Consider the following 14,858-nt stretch of genomic DNA (forward strand, 5'->3'; position numbering starts at 1 on the left):
TTGGGAAATCGGTGAGATGAAGGCCTTGCAGAAATAACCTAGTCATGTCATGTGTGAGAGGAAAAGAAAGAGGGGGGGTTGCAAATGCTGGTGCTGAGTCATATTGGTGAGTCCATCTCTCATTGATCACACAAATGTAAAACCCCAGTGTGTACATGTTTGTTATTGGTCTCATTACCAGTGCATTTAAATAATTCAACATTGCATTTTTTAAATCAACTGTGAAGGCCGACTGCATTAAGTCCTGATCTCTGTATTGAACCCCTGCTCAATCATAAACCCAGCACAGCAATTGCAGCTAAATAAGCCGGGGCTGCTACACCTCAGAGGTCCTTCTCCTCACACTGAATGGCTATTAAAGCAGCACATACGTGAGAGATGTCTGACACAGTGCATGCATGCTTCAGTTTTGTCTTCCACGCATACAAGGGATGGTTATTGATTTCCCTCTGCCGGCTCCGCTCGCTACGGCGTGCGTGCACATACATTTAAATGCCTGATGCATTCAGGATGAGGCTGGGATCCATTGAGTCACACACGTTCTTGGGAAGCTCCTCCTCGCCGAAGAAGTGGGGCTCATGATTCTGGAGGACTTGGCCGATCATTTCATCCGCTTTTTCGCCCGCCCGGAGCAAATTCTGCTGTCTGCTGACACGATTATTGGGTTTTGAGACGAATATCTGCGGGATCCAGCGCAGTTAGCAGCTATACTTGGTTGAATATTCATCTAAATTGGAAATCTTCGGCTGTATCTTCTGCCATTTTTCCTTCCTCCGTTTGTGAACAGATTTTATGTTTGTTTTTTTGCAGATCAATATGGCATTCTTCGCAACCTCTGAAGTGCATTAATATTGGCTCGTTTCTATTGTGTGTGTGAGTGAAAATGACTCATCTAGTGTTGAGTAGCAGATGAAGACTTTGTGAAGCGCCGTGTAAGTGGCGGTGTGGGCAGTTTACTGTCTGTGTTTGTGTTTGGGTAAGGGCTTAGAGAGGAAGTGGACCTCTGGAATGAGACGTGTGTACCAGTCTTCGCAATGACCTTAAAACTCATTGTTCAGTAGGTTTCACTTATTCAATGCTGGTGCGCATGGAAAATGTATTAGCTGTGAACCAGATAGTAAAAGGTGAATCTTAATACGAGATTTAAACATATCAGTAGAAGGTTAGACATAATAGTGAGGATTTAACTGTTTAATGGTCTCAGTGCTGAAAGGTTATTTTTTCTCATTGTATCAGCGGACCTAAAATGGAAACTCTTGCCTTTCAATACAAGTTGATCTTGGTAATTATTCAAATTTTGCAAGAAATTAGTTGGCCATAGCCCAGTTAGAGCATTTCACTTGTAGCTTCAGCATGAAAGAGACGCTGAAGAGGTAAATGATGCCTGTTGCACGTCCACATCACGGTAGATGTCATGAACATAAGCAGCGTTTGATTAAACTGCGTTCAGCTCTTGGTAAGATCATTAAGTTAATTAGGGCTTGAGCAGGAATTTGTATTCTGTTGTCTTGCGTGGTTAACTGGATTCACATATCAGCAAATACATGCCACATTTTCTAAAAACTGATAGAATTCATTTGAGTTAACTTAAAAAAAACTGCAATCCAAAACAAATAATCCTTGGAGTGGAATATAAAAGAAACATCCGTGATCATTTTAATTGTTGGGTGGTGTCAGGGTGAGCAGTCCAGGAACAGGTGCCAGTGAGGATAGGTATCAGTGCAGCCTGCCGCCTCACACTTGTTTGGAGCCACACACTGTAGGTCAGCTTTACATAAGCCTTGTGTGTCAGTGTGACAACCTAATCCTGATTCCTACAGATATACTTAGTCAGAGGATCAGGCACACACACCCCCACACACACACACACACACACACACAAACAGAAACAGTCGGCCCTCGCTTGTCACAATCGAAGCTTGACGTAATGCTCTGTGTGTGTTTGTGTCTGTGTGTGTGAGACGGAGAAAGTGGGAAAGAAGAGAGACACTCTGTGGTAGCTTTGGCAGCAGCAGCAGCACCACGACGACGCACTCAGCCGACATGTCTGCCAGCTCACTGCCAATCTCTCTCCTCTAAGGATAGTGCTCCAGGACATTAGCACGTTGGACAGTGTCGCCAATAAACAGGAGGGGCATGCTGCTCCAGTTAATTAGCACCTTTTAGTAACAAGTAAAATTATTATTTTCATGACGTGCTAATTCGCCCTCACCTGTCTGCCTTGATAACGTCTCCCAACGTATACGTTACATTCAGTTTTATATTAAAATGAGACAGCAAATTTTCACATTTGAGCAGCTTAGCAAGTTAGCAATAATTTCTGTTGATAATAATATAACTCCAAAAAAATTTTTTGCACAGTCACAGAGTATTTTCTCCTTTAGACACTTGCTAATAATAATAATTTATCATCCGTCTTAGCTCCAGCACTGAGATCAAGGATAATGACCTGTTCCGCGCACAAGGACAGTGAAAGAAACAGAAAGCAAGGTTGAATGTAGGGTTCATAAATGAGCAACATGTCACTGATAAAGGGCTTGGCACTGTACTCCACATTAGCGGGCTGCTCATATTAACTACAAAAGCAGGTGGCACAGGGCCAAGGATACTTACATACATAGAGTTATTTTAATGTCCCTTCCTAATATCAGGTCACGCTTTATTGTCTGTAGTATAATGGACTTTTTTGATAGTGGTGCTGAGATTGCGTGTAATGTGCCCGTGTGGTAATAAAATGGCGCTGACACGTGCTTTCAGTTTAGAATCGGTTGAAGGGTTATTTTCTCACTGTCTATGTCTCGCCTCAAGGTATTTGTCGAGACCTGAATGTCGGTTTCCTACTCGACATCATACGATAGGATGACCTGTGGAATTCATAGGTTACAGATCTGAGATCCCCGCACTGACGTATTTACAGCTGTTGTAGTTCTGTGCTTTTACTTGGGCTGCTCTGATGGGCAATACAGACATGTCGGTTCTTTTATTGTGATTGGGGCTCATCTTGTAGAAGCATCAGAAAATGCTGTGGAAAGTAAGCAGAACCTGAAGAGCATTCTTAGCTGATACGTGCAAAGGGCCCTGGACTGTCAAAGGTTAACGAAGACAGAAATCATGCGATTAATCGCGCTTAAATATTTTAATCTATTGACACCCCTAGATTTTGTATACCTTAAGTTAGCCAGTGGTTCACGTCTTAGATTATTTCAGAAAAGAAAGGTATACTCATGAGTTTTACTTTTAGTTTTCCTTCCAGACTTGACAGATTTAAGGGAAAAAAAAACAACTAATTTCTTTGTACTGATGTATCGTTTTTCTAAGCTACATGTCTACCTGGAAAACCTCATGGTTTACGGAGGAGCCTGAGGTTTTAATGCCTCTACAATAACCACATGTCCAGAAAATAACATTTTCCCTGATTCTTCAGTTATTCAAAGGAAATAAAAAGTGTAAGCTGTAATCCTGCATCAGCGTTATAATGCTGATGGGATGCAGACTGCTGACTTAAGTTGTTGTGTTCTTGACAGTCCTGCCAGAGGAAGGGCCCGTCACCATGACAAGTCCAGGCCGACCGATTTCCATTTTGGCTCTGGTTCAAGGACTGACATGGCTGACCTCACCTGACCTGCAGCTAAAGCATATCTACTTTGTCCACTGATGTATTTCTACCTGCTACACAGTGCAGTACTATATCAATTTTTGCTAACTCTTGTGGATTCACATTCCTCAATTTGTTTTTTTAAAGCCCCGCAGGACAGCTGGGGTCAAACATAGTGATCTTTAATTTGTGGTAGGTTTTCTCAACAGCCAGACTCTATCTGTCTTCCTGACAGCTCTAAGTGCAGAGTACACCACTGCCATCTAAGCCTCCACATGTCTAACTCCTCAATGATGCGTGTACACATGAAGGTGTCCAAACTTAAAATGCACTTACCTGCTCATTTCAATTGAAACTATTTATTCAGGATATATGACCTTTTGAAAAGATAGTTTTGGGGAAGTAATGCCTTGAACCTTTAGATTCTTTATATCTGTACCAACCTATTATATATCTTACAAAATGAGACTGGTCATGAGACTGGTCAGAATTTAAACTTCATGCTTCTGTGAAGGTTCTCAGTCATGCAGATCATGGTCCAAAAAAGCTTTGAGTTTCAGGTGGGCACTACACGGACAGATGTGTCCTAACAAAACCTCCTCACCCGTCATTTAGAAGTGAAGATGACACATGGTACTTGGGTGAGTCACACAACATCTTCAAGGAAACCGACTCAAACTGCCTTTGATGTAACTTTCCATATTGCGCACCAAATTTCATGCTGCAAATCCCTTTTATGCAAAATCCTAGAACCGGAACTGAGAATTATTTCACTGCAGTTTCATAATTTTACTTTTTAAAAAAGGAAGAAAAAAACTCTACCAACCAGTTAAAATGAGAGGTAGAGCTAGCAAGATGACAGTCAAGGGATAAGGACAGGCTAGCATCTACAGCTTCGGGTGCTAGTGAAGTTTCCAACATTGTGGAGAAGGACTAGATGTTAAAGCAAAAACAGCTGCATTTGTTTACTATTTATTTATGCATTTGTGCTCTGCATTACATAGAAATAATAGACTGGGATTATAAATGGGGCTTTTATTTTTGGCACCAGTCTGATGTAAAATGTCTATAGGATGAATCTATTTCCATGCCACCACGTCCTGTTCACCTAGCAGTGCATGGCAGCCTTGATAGAAAAGCAATGTGTGGGTTGAACTAGGAAAAACACGAGAGTGACTCACAGCTCACCTAACTATTTAGTTTTGCCTCTCCTCTCCTCTCCTCTCCTCTCCTCTCCTCTCCTCTCCTCTCCTCTCCTCTCCTATACTGGCCCTGTACTCTTCTATCTTATTCCAGCCTATGAGAAAGTGCTGTATATGTGGATGTGTCTTGCATTTTTCGTGCAGAGCCCAGATTGATTCAGCGTGTGTAGATCGGCGCCTGTGCGTGGGAGTGTATTTCTCGTGTGTGGGTGTCACTCACAGCTTTGTGTGGAAGGAAAAAATTCACCCTCAGCATCTTTCACTTTGCTTTCTCACGTGGGATGTTTAGTGGGTCCCAGGCTTTATGTTGTGACATAATACTGTAATTTAGCTTCTGTCTGAAAGCTTCATCCAATTCAGAGCTTTCCTATTTTGTTTTTTTCCCTCATATGAAGTTCCATAAAAGACTGCGTGGGCATGGCAGTGCGTCTAAATGCCAAGCCAGTTAGAAAAACACTGATGTGGGAGGAAAACCCTGGGATTACAATAATCTAAATTGTAGTTGCATTGGAAATATCTCAGTAGCATAAATTGTAAATACTGTAATGTTATTAATTCAATAAAACACATGGAAAGCAAACAAATATGTACAGTTTATATTATTTTGAGTTTTTATATAATGATTAATGTAATGATTATTTTCTTTGACAAGATTTATTTTAGGTGTAAAATAAAAGTAATTTAAAAGCACAAAATAAGAACTTGCTGGAAATCTGATCAGAACATTAGAACCAGTTAAAATTTAAGAATTTCTAAGCAAAATTCATGTTTTGGTATAAGGCTTGACTCTGCTTAATGGAGTTTTTTTCTTTTCTTTTGCAAAAATTTAAAAACTTCTTGATAGCCACAGTTCATGATATAACATAACTTTCAATGGGAAGAATCTGAACAGTTAAGTATCAACTATAAGATGGATAAAATAAAAACTTTACTGAGACAAATGGAACGTGTTCATTAAGTTACATTAGTGTAATCTAAAAAGTCTGCAGTAAAACTTTAGCTGTAAAATGGACACGGTAAAGCTGTTTTTCTATCTTTTTGACTTTAGTTTAACACTCATGACACAACCACCTTATTTCAGAAAACTTTACGTGCCTCAGGGCTTTGTGTTTACATCTAGTGTGAGCTCTGTGTGACTCTGGCAACCCATGAATGTCGATTAAAACACATGTTGTTGTTTGTGGTCATAAAAATAGCACAATGCTGTGCAGCCTTTGGCTAACCCTGCTGGCGCGCTATAGCCGATCAACAAAAAACTGATTCACTGCCAAAACGTTACACTCTCGAGAAATTTGGTTCTGGGAGAGCAGGTATGTGGACATAATAGAGACTTAATTGATACAGTAATTGATTCTCTGTTGGCCATCTGATTGGTCTGCTGACCACCAACCTGGCTGCTAGCCTTTGTCGAGACCCAGCTTTCAATGTTATGGTTGCTTGGTTAGACAAACAATAGCCATCTGGGTCTGTGGAAGTGAAAAAGGTTAATGCTGCAACCGCGGTAGCGTTGGCGGACATTGGAAGATCGCTGAGTTTCAGTTGGTCTCCATTAGTGTCGAAGTGTTTAATTCTGGCCTAAATTTGGTTTACAAACTGCATTTTGCATCTGGTATTTCACCCGGTATGTGTGGTGTGCCTGAACCCTCCAGTGTAATGTAATGAACACAAAAAAACATTGTGTGATGGTGTTTTGTTTTTTGTCAGTCCCTCTTTGATACAAGAAAACACACTACCGTACTGTTCATGCTGACGCTGAATGTCAACGAGCTAGAATAAATCCCTCGTGCTGCAGCCTTTTGTCAGGATAATTGCATTTCACATTACTTTATTGAAATGCTTTATTATTACTTTTCTGTCTTCTACCTTGCTCCTCTTAATAGCTTTTCCTGATGGAGCACAGAGGTTGGTGGTGATGTCCCCCATAAGGTCTACATATGCAGACCAGACACGGGAGCTGCTAAATGACAACACTGCAGAGGAATAAAATCTGAGTTTTTCTTCCTCAAGAAAAAAAAAAAAAAAAAAGGCTGAGAGCACTTAAGTGAATAGCACTTTATGACCTTCGTTCCACCTGCACTAATGCACATCTTGAATAATGTCGCCGTGTCATAAAAATGCCACCAGGACACCGTCGACATCAAGTATAAATGTCCACTAGTTCATTTATTTATGCTAGGCATTGTCAAGAGAGGCATTTTAATTACATTAACAACCACAGTGTGGTTATCAAAATGTCACTACGTTCCAGATCCACAAGAAATGCTGGGATCCTTATAAATGGGGAACCAGCGAGGGGAGGATCATTTTGTTCATTCTACGGCATGATAAAGGGACGGTAACTTGTAAAGCAAAGCCAAGCTGTCACTGGACACATTCGTGGGTTCACAGCTGCATATGAAGCAGCTAGGATGAAGATCAGCAAGTCTCCAAGTCTGAAGCCACGGTCCTCAGTCAGAAAAGGGTGGACTGCCCGCTCCGGGTTGAGGAGGAGGTTCTGCCTCAAGTTGAGGAGTTCACCTAATCTCGGGATCTTGTTCATGAATGAGGGTAGGATGGAGCAGGCGCTTAACAGGTCTCTTAACAGGCGTGGTGAAGAGAAAACTAAGCGGAAAGGCGAAGCTCTCAGTTTACCGGTCAATCTACATTACAACCCTCACCTGTGGTCATGAACTTTGGGTAATGACCGAAAGAACAAGATCGGAGAGAGTGCGAGTGGCCGAAATGAGTGGCCGAAATGAGTGTCCTTCGCAGGGTGGCAGGATGGCTGGGCTCAGCCTTAGAGATGGGTTAGGAGCTCGGACACAGGGACAGGAGCTCGGAGTAGAACCACTGCTCCTCCACGTCAAGAGGAGTCAGTTGAGGATGCCTCCCGATAAAGGTGTTCAGAGCATGTCCCACAGGGAGGAGGCCTCAGGGTTGGCCCAGAACACGATGCAGGGATTATATCTCCTGTCTGGCCTGGGAGTGCCTCAGGGTTCCTCCAGAGGAGCTAGTGGAAGTGGCCGGGGAGAGGGCTGTCTGGACCTCCCAGCCTAAAGCTGCTGCCCCACGCAACCTGAACCCGGGAGATAAACGGGAGGAGATGGACGGACCTTTGAAGAGATACCATTCGGTCACAATTGACATCTAACCGTTGTTTTTTTATCGCCTGGCATGGTGGCTTCCCCTGTTTCCCGTCATATTGTCGGAAGTGTCAACAGACACTTTGTAGAATGTGTGATCTGTGGTTTTGAACTTGCTGAAGATCTATGGGACTTCAGAACGTAAAAGCTTACAAGTCAGACATGAGAAAAGAACATAAATTATTCTCTCACAGTTTGGAAGTGTTGTGTTTCATCTCTTCAGCTGTCGTCTTTGGGGAAGCACGTCGTCCCCTCTGTCAGTTATATCACACTCATGTGAAAACCCACGCTCAGTACAAAAGCATACTCCCACACATTAACACATTTACACACAAATACACAAACTACCTATTAGTCCATGAGAGAATAGATGGCAAAACTTTACTTTGGAACACGTTGCAACCCTTTTATCTCTTATTGGGTTTGTTTTGTCACAACTGCACTGTCAAAGGTTATCATGCGTACACTATACAGTGTGTTTGTGAGAGTGCGCTCCTTTGTCTGAAGCAATCTAGGGTTCAGCGTGCTTTGCGGGATTACACATACACTATATAAGAGCTAATGCTTCATTCATGCTATGAGCCGCAAAGCCACTGTCCCTTGTCAGCTTAGCATTTATGTCCTTAGTCTCACCTGACACTACCGGGCCGCCTGAGCTGGCTCTTCAGAAATAGCCAGCTCACAGATGCGGAAATAGTTCCTTTCTTTTAGCCTTCGATCTGTCCAGGATTAACCCTATTTATGATCCCACCCACATCATGCCAGCCACAAATCTGGGTGCCTCTTCGTGTTTTATCATTGGTTACATTGATAACGACTTGTAACCAGTGACTTTTTCACTTGTGGTCAGAGCACATCATTAGAAGGTCCTATAGTGGTTATAGAAACCATTCGCTTATACAGCATTCAGTGTGTTGAAAAGGACTAGCTTGGCAGAAGAACCAGTTATTGCTCCATGTGTTTTAAATGAAGCCTCTGTCCTAAAAGCACATTTCTATCAATAATGCTCATTGTTACCCAAAATTATGCTTCAAATGTTTATATTTTATGTCTAGATAGAAAGTATGACAATTTCCATTAAAGCAGCGTGTAAACTGTAAGTGCATCTGATGTTTTGAGAAAAGTGTAAGCTGTTAAGCAAAGTTGTGATATTTAAAATATGTATAGCCTACCCATCCACCTGATTCTAATGATTTCCCATCACCTGTCCTAATGTAATAATACACAATGCAACTATAAAAGCCAAAAGGGAACCTGCACACAGAGTGGTACACACAATGCAGCGGTTATTAGATTACTGGGATTAAGGGCTAGTTTATGAGAAAATTAAAGGATTACAACAAGAGTGGGATTACCGTCTTGACACACAGTGGCAAAAAGTACATGTAAAATGGCCTTTGCTGATATATTTAACCAGGTTAAGCGCAGACTAAAGCTGACAGTGCAGCAATAGGTCCTCCTCCAATAAATCAGATGGGTGAAATAATCACAGCCCACTAGCAGAATATTATTTAGTGTTACCAGGAATATGCTATTAAGACTGTAATTCAAACATTTCTCTCAGTGGCAGATGAGTTATTTTGGAAAAACAGTTTAATTGGGTGGAAATTAACCTCTTTCTTTTATCTTTTTAGTTTAAAAGGCGCTGCTTTTGTTAAACATGATCAGCTCCAACTGTAACTATCCAGATTAAACCCAACTCTGATGACCCAACTCTGTCCCAATTAATTCTGTTAATCAGGCTAACACCAGCAGCCTTCGAATTGTTGCTAAAATTAAATATTGAGCCTTGTTGCTTTCTCCCAGTGGAAGCCATTAAGTCCAAACACCCACCATTCTGTCTCTCCATTTCAAAGACACGCACGCACAATCCATGTGGCTCTTGTCAGCGGGCACGCCTTCTCTTTGATTTGCTCATTGCAGCGTTCTTCCATGTTGCAACACATGATTTTATGTGCCTTCCCTTGTTTTCAGTAGCTGGGTAGGGGCTGGATGGATGAAGGAGTGCTGGGTCTTTTCACCCCGACAGCTCTTTTCTTATAAATGTATCATCAATGCTTGCCATGGATAGCCTTGAGAACGCGAGCCTGGGTCAGAACAAACACTTCCTTCTCACTCTTTTGCCCCTTCTCATCCTTTATATCCTCCTCTGTGTACGAGTGTTTGTTACAGTAGCTCCACCAATGCGTCGAGCATATTTTTTGCTACCATGGCAACCTGGCACCAGTCAGCCAGTTGTGGTGTGCAGATATCATTAATAATTTTTGCTCACCATTGCGTTATTACTTACGCACAAGAGAGAAATAAAGAGAAAAAAAACAAAAAAAACAAACACAATGCTTGGCGAGCTGACATGAAACAAGATGGATGCCTGGTGGCAAATTAGTAAATGATGTTTACCCACTCTGTCTCTTCTATTAAGATACCCCAGGAATTACATTTTGTGTTATCCATTACCTCCATTGATTCCAGGAGAGGAGTAGGAGCTGCAATAATAAGCAAGTTGTTGATTGCCGTTTGGCTGAATTTGAACCTAAGTGCCGCTTTTGTGTTTCAGGGTGCAACATTTAAGCAAACGTAACTCTCAAGCCTGATTTTCTTCCTCTAATCCCTCTAAACCACTGCTGTGTGGGTGAAAATGCCCACCATTAGCAAGATAAATATTGATTAAATATTCAAAATGTGCATAAGCTTGACCTATTAACCACCAGATTAACAAACACAACTCAACTAAGTGGTCTGAATTTGGGAGTTGTTTACCTTCATGTCACTGGTCTTTAGGAGTTTCTATTCCACTTCCTCCTTTCTCCTTTCTTTTCCTTTGCTTGCTCAGCCGTTGACCTCAAGTCCGTCTTAACCAGGTTGCTTCTCTTTGTATTCTTTGCAGTGATAAATGTTGTGAGGCTAAAGGAAATTTAAAACCACGGTCAAGTCATTGTATTCACTGATGTAGGCTTTTGTTTGTGCTAATTGGGTCGTATGTTAGGGTGCAATACTGGTTGAAGTTACTCATCACTTTCTTTGATCACAGCTTATTGATCACTGGAACCTTTGAAGAATTTGTTGGACTGCAGACTCTGTTACTACCTCAAAGGTAGCTTGTCTTACTAACTTAATCAGTGTCCGACTCAATGTTAAGTGTTTTTTTTTTTTATAGAGGTGCAGAGACTTTGAGCTGTCATACAAACCTGCTCAACCCACTTCTTTAGCCATATCATAGATAAAGATTTTTAGAGTAAACAGAAACTTTGTGTTCATCCTAAGGATTTGTGACTCCACTGATGAGATCAGTCAGAGTCTAATTTGTCACGCTGAATCACAGATATATCATAAGTGGGAGTCAGGTTATGGTTCAGATTTCATTGTGGGTTGTATTTCAGTCAATACACAGGGAAAAAAAATACCTCTGCATGTGATTGATTAGTCCTACAACCAATCAAAGCTATTTTGTTGTTAACAAATACAATTCCACGATGCTTAAGTGATTAATTGGGACACAGGATTTTCAGACCCGGGTCAGCCCGCCTTTGGTGTGCTTTCACATCGCCAGAAGTCCCAGGTCAGACCTTCTGCTGTGAGAGCTGCGAGCCTCTGTTTTTTTCCTCCCTCTCAAACGTCATTGCGTCAGCAACATCATCATTACCCATTTATGCACAGTACATTGCAGGTAAACAATGGACAGCATGGTGTATTTTTTTAATGCTTTCAGTTTGTTGATGACCTGAAGAATGGACCGGTCAAACCCTCGCTCTTTCAAAAAGCTGCTGATATCAGAATAAATCACTGTGCCCTGTACAGTGCCCAATATCTGACACTGAATCTCCTCTTCTCCTCAGATGCATAGCAGCTCGTGGATCTCACGGTCTTGCCAGTGCACCGCTGTGATCGATAAAAAAAGTGTGGCATATCGCTATACAAGCTGTGTATAAACACAGTCGCACATGCATTCCCCGATCTGTGCAATTTCCCAAACATGACACAGGCTAATTAACTGATGCACTTCCATTAACAATTGTGTAACAACACATTTGATTTGTTTGATTGAAAAAATGGGCAAAAATCTCTGCCTTTCAGAGATCGGCCTCTTATGGGAGTAGATCGAGACTTTGGTCTGTTTTTGAGCTGCTCGCAGCCCTGAAGCTTCTTCAGTAACATAGTCAGACAAAATCACAATTTGACGGACAAGTACATCAATGTTATTGTGTAAATTAGCGAGTCGACGCAGCATTCCTGTTCACACCGAAGCCGAGCCGAGCCAAATTCTTGGTCGATTGCCAGGTCATTCAACCCAGGTTTTTCGCTCGATGTGAAAAAGGATTTTCTCCCCTGTCCATCATCATACAGCCCACCCATTGACGTGGCAGATGTTTGCAGGAGAACTCTTGACTTGACTAGGAGACACAGAAAAATAGATTGGATAACACTGCATCAAGGTAACAAGAAGCTATGCAAATAGTGTAAATAAGAGAAAAACATTCCACCACCACCCCACCCTGTAACTATTAATTTATTTGTCAAATATAGTGTTATTTCACAAATATAATATTCCATGCTCGGTTAACATTTGCCCTGTCCTTTCGGCTGGTCTTGGTTTTCTTGTCCAGTTTATCTCTGGGACCTCCGGCACACCTGATATAGTAGGGAGTAAAACCATTTGGTAATGGTAATATAAAGACACTGGGCCAACAAAAACAGGTCCTGTTGAAATTCTACACAAGAATAACGAGGAATTTTGTTCAAGTTCTTGTTCACACTATATACCTATATATCTTGGCTGAAAATCTGTAAAGTGCTTTTAAAGGCTGTGTTCATAGTGTGTACAAACTCGTGCTCCAGAATTACACATTGCTCGAAGACTGCTAATCTATATTTAACTTTTCCCCACCAATATGTTATCAGCCATGAGTCATTATCAAGCCTTTACTGTCCCCAAAATTTTGCTCCATTGGCTTTAGAGGTGTCGGATTTTCGTTCATGCACCCCGGGAGTGTTACTCCCCACAATCGCCATGCCGTTTATCACTGACATCCATTTTTGGGGGGAGAAATAAAGAAATCCAATTCCCTCCCTCTGACATGAACGTTCACTTAGGCTGAATCAGCTAATGCTGTTATCAGTTGCCATGGAGACTGATGGAGTTGGGGTGTTGCTGTGGAAACTGAGCGGCTGCTCATTACCACCCACAGCAACCCCGCCACACTCCCTTGAGCAGCACCTCGCAAACACATAGATATAAAGCCATGCAGACGTCCTTTAAAATACAGACACAGTAACCAGTAATTTTTTTTACGTCAGTTTTGAATACCATAGATAATTGTGTTTATTTTTATTTGCACCTTACAGCTTACAGGTAGAGACTGCGTAAATACACCTGTACAAATGGACAACAAGCTGATTTGGCGAAGTCGTTGGAGGTAGATGATTCACTGATCAACACAATTGAGTGTATTGTTCTTCTCATCCCAAATGTCACAAAGTAAAATAGCAGGCGGCAGGTATTGGGCCAGAATTTGGTAACAATGTGAAAACACTGAACCTGCAGGTGGAGAAATTAGAAATCTGGGTTCACAATACTTAGCCAGTCGAAAATTAAATTATCACTCTAATGCCAATCACTCACCAGCATGCTGTTTAGCTTCACAATTACTAGGCGGCCTCCACACAGGTGTGGTCATGCTGAAATCTGCTCCCCACAGTATCCTTTTTTTCCACAGAAAAAAATCAGGAAAGGAGCAGGTGTTTCCAACAACACTTCATTTATGCATTCCAGTAAGCTATGAAAGTGTGACAGTGTGTCAACAGAATGGCACCTGAAGCAGGTAAATGTAATCTTTAATTTTATTATTAAGACCTGTATGTTTCCTACCATGACATAACAAAATGTCTACCAGGTCAGGATCCGCCTGTTTTGAGCCTCAGACCAGGAAAAACTAGACTTTTGAAACAAAGTAAGCTCAAATCCAGTAAGAAAGTTTTCATGATCTAAATGCTAATGTGTGTGGACCACATTCATTCTATTCCTACACAGGAGTACCCTGTGGCTAAGATAACTATGCCAAATTTTCTGCAAAGGCCTGACATCTAACACCTCTGCGCACCACTAATAAAATCAATAACAACAAATGCTGATTGTTGGACAGTGCACCCATCAGCAAAATGTCCGCAGAGACCGCTATCAGCATCTCTTTAACCACATTCCCCTTGAGAACAGCCAAGTGACTGCAAAGACAGAAACAGAAAGAGATTGTGAGTTTGCCTACTTTGAAATATAAGGTTAAAAAATATAACACATTACTGCACTTTTTTTTGTGGCAAGCAGTTTAATTTGCTTTTATTTAACATCTTGGGTAATTATTTCAAGTTGTGCTGCATTTTCCACTGTTCCTTTTCTCTCTTTGCATTTCTTTGTTCTTTTAAATTAAGCTATGTTGCATTTCAAGTATAAAATATGTTATATGCAAATGAAAGCAAAGGTATTATTAGTTGTAATGCTACGGTTGGATTTGCATATGGCGTTAAAACTGATAGCATGCATTGTGTTGAAGTGCGGCTTTCAATGCACGGCTACGGTCTGCAGTGTATGAAGCACGTTGGTTCAGCATTAGTGTAGTCTAGTCAGATTTGATTTGATGTTTTTTTCTGGTCGGGCATGGTGACGACTTATGGATAATTGATTAATTAACAGGCGGCTAAGGTAGTTAAAGAGCATATAGGCCGACAGCTGCAGTGCATCATGTAGGCTATTATAACTCCTGGGTTATGTGTATGTAGGTCAGTGGTCAAGATGATACTCAAGTGATGTGGGTCGAGGCCAAACCATGGCAACGCAGTACGCATTTTATTTTACACGTTGTGTATTACTAATTCACGTATTATGACAATGAATGGGCCGCATGTTGGTGTCAGCGGGCCAGATGTGACCTGTAATCGGAATTCAGT

The 14,858-nt window shown here is 41.5% G+C and overlaps 1 protein-coding gene across 1 annotated transcript in view; it reads left to right on the top strand.

Annotated features, from left to right (window-relative positions):
* map2 (microtubule-associated protein 2) overlaps positions 1 to 14,858 on the top strand; it is a 95,880-nt gene that overhangs the window by 634 nt on the left and 80,388 nt on the right. The gene's annotated exons all lie outside the window — the stretch shown is intronic.

The sequence above is a fragment of the Mugil cephalus genome, chromosome 12 (genome assembly GCF_022458985.1).
Source record: "Mugil cephalus isolate CIBA_MC_2020 chromosome 12, CIBA_Mcephalus_1.1, whole genome shotgun sequence".
Taxonomy (NCBI): Eukaryota; Metazoa; Chordata; class Actinopteri; order Mugiliformes; family Mugilidae; genus Mugil; species Mugil cephalus.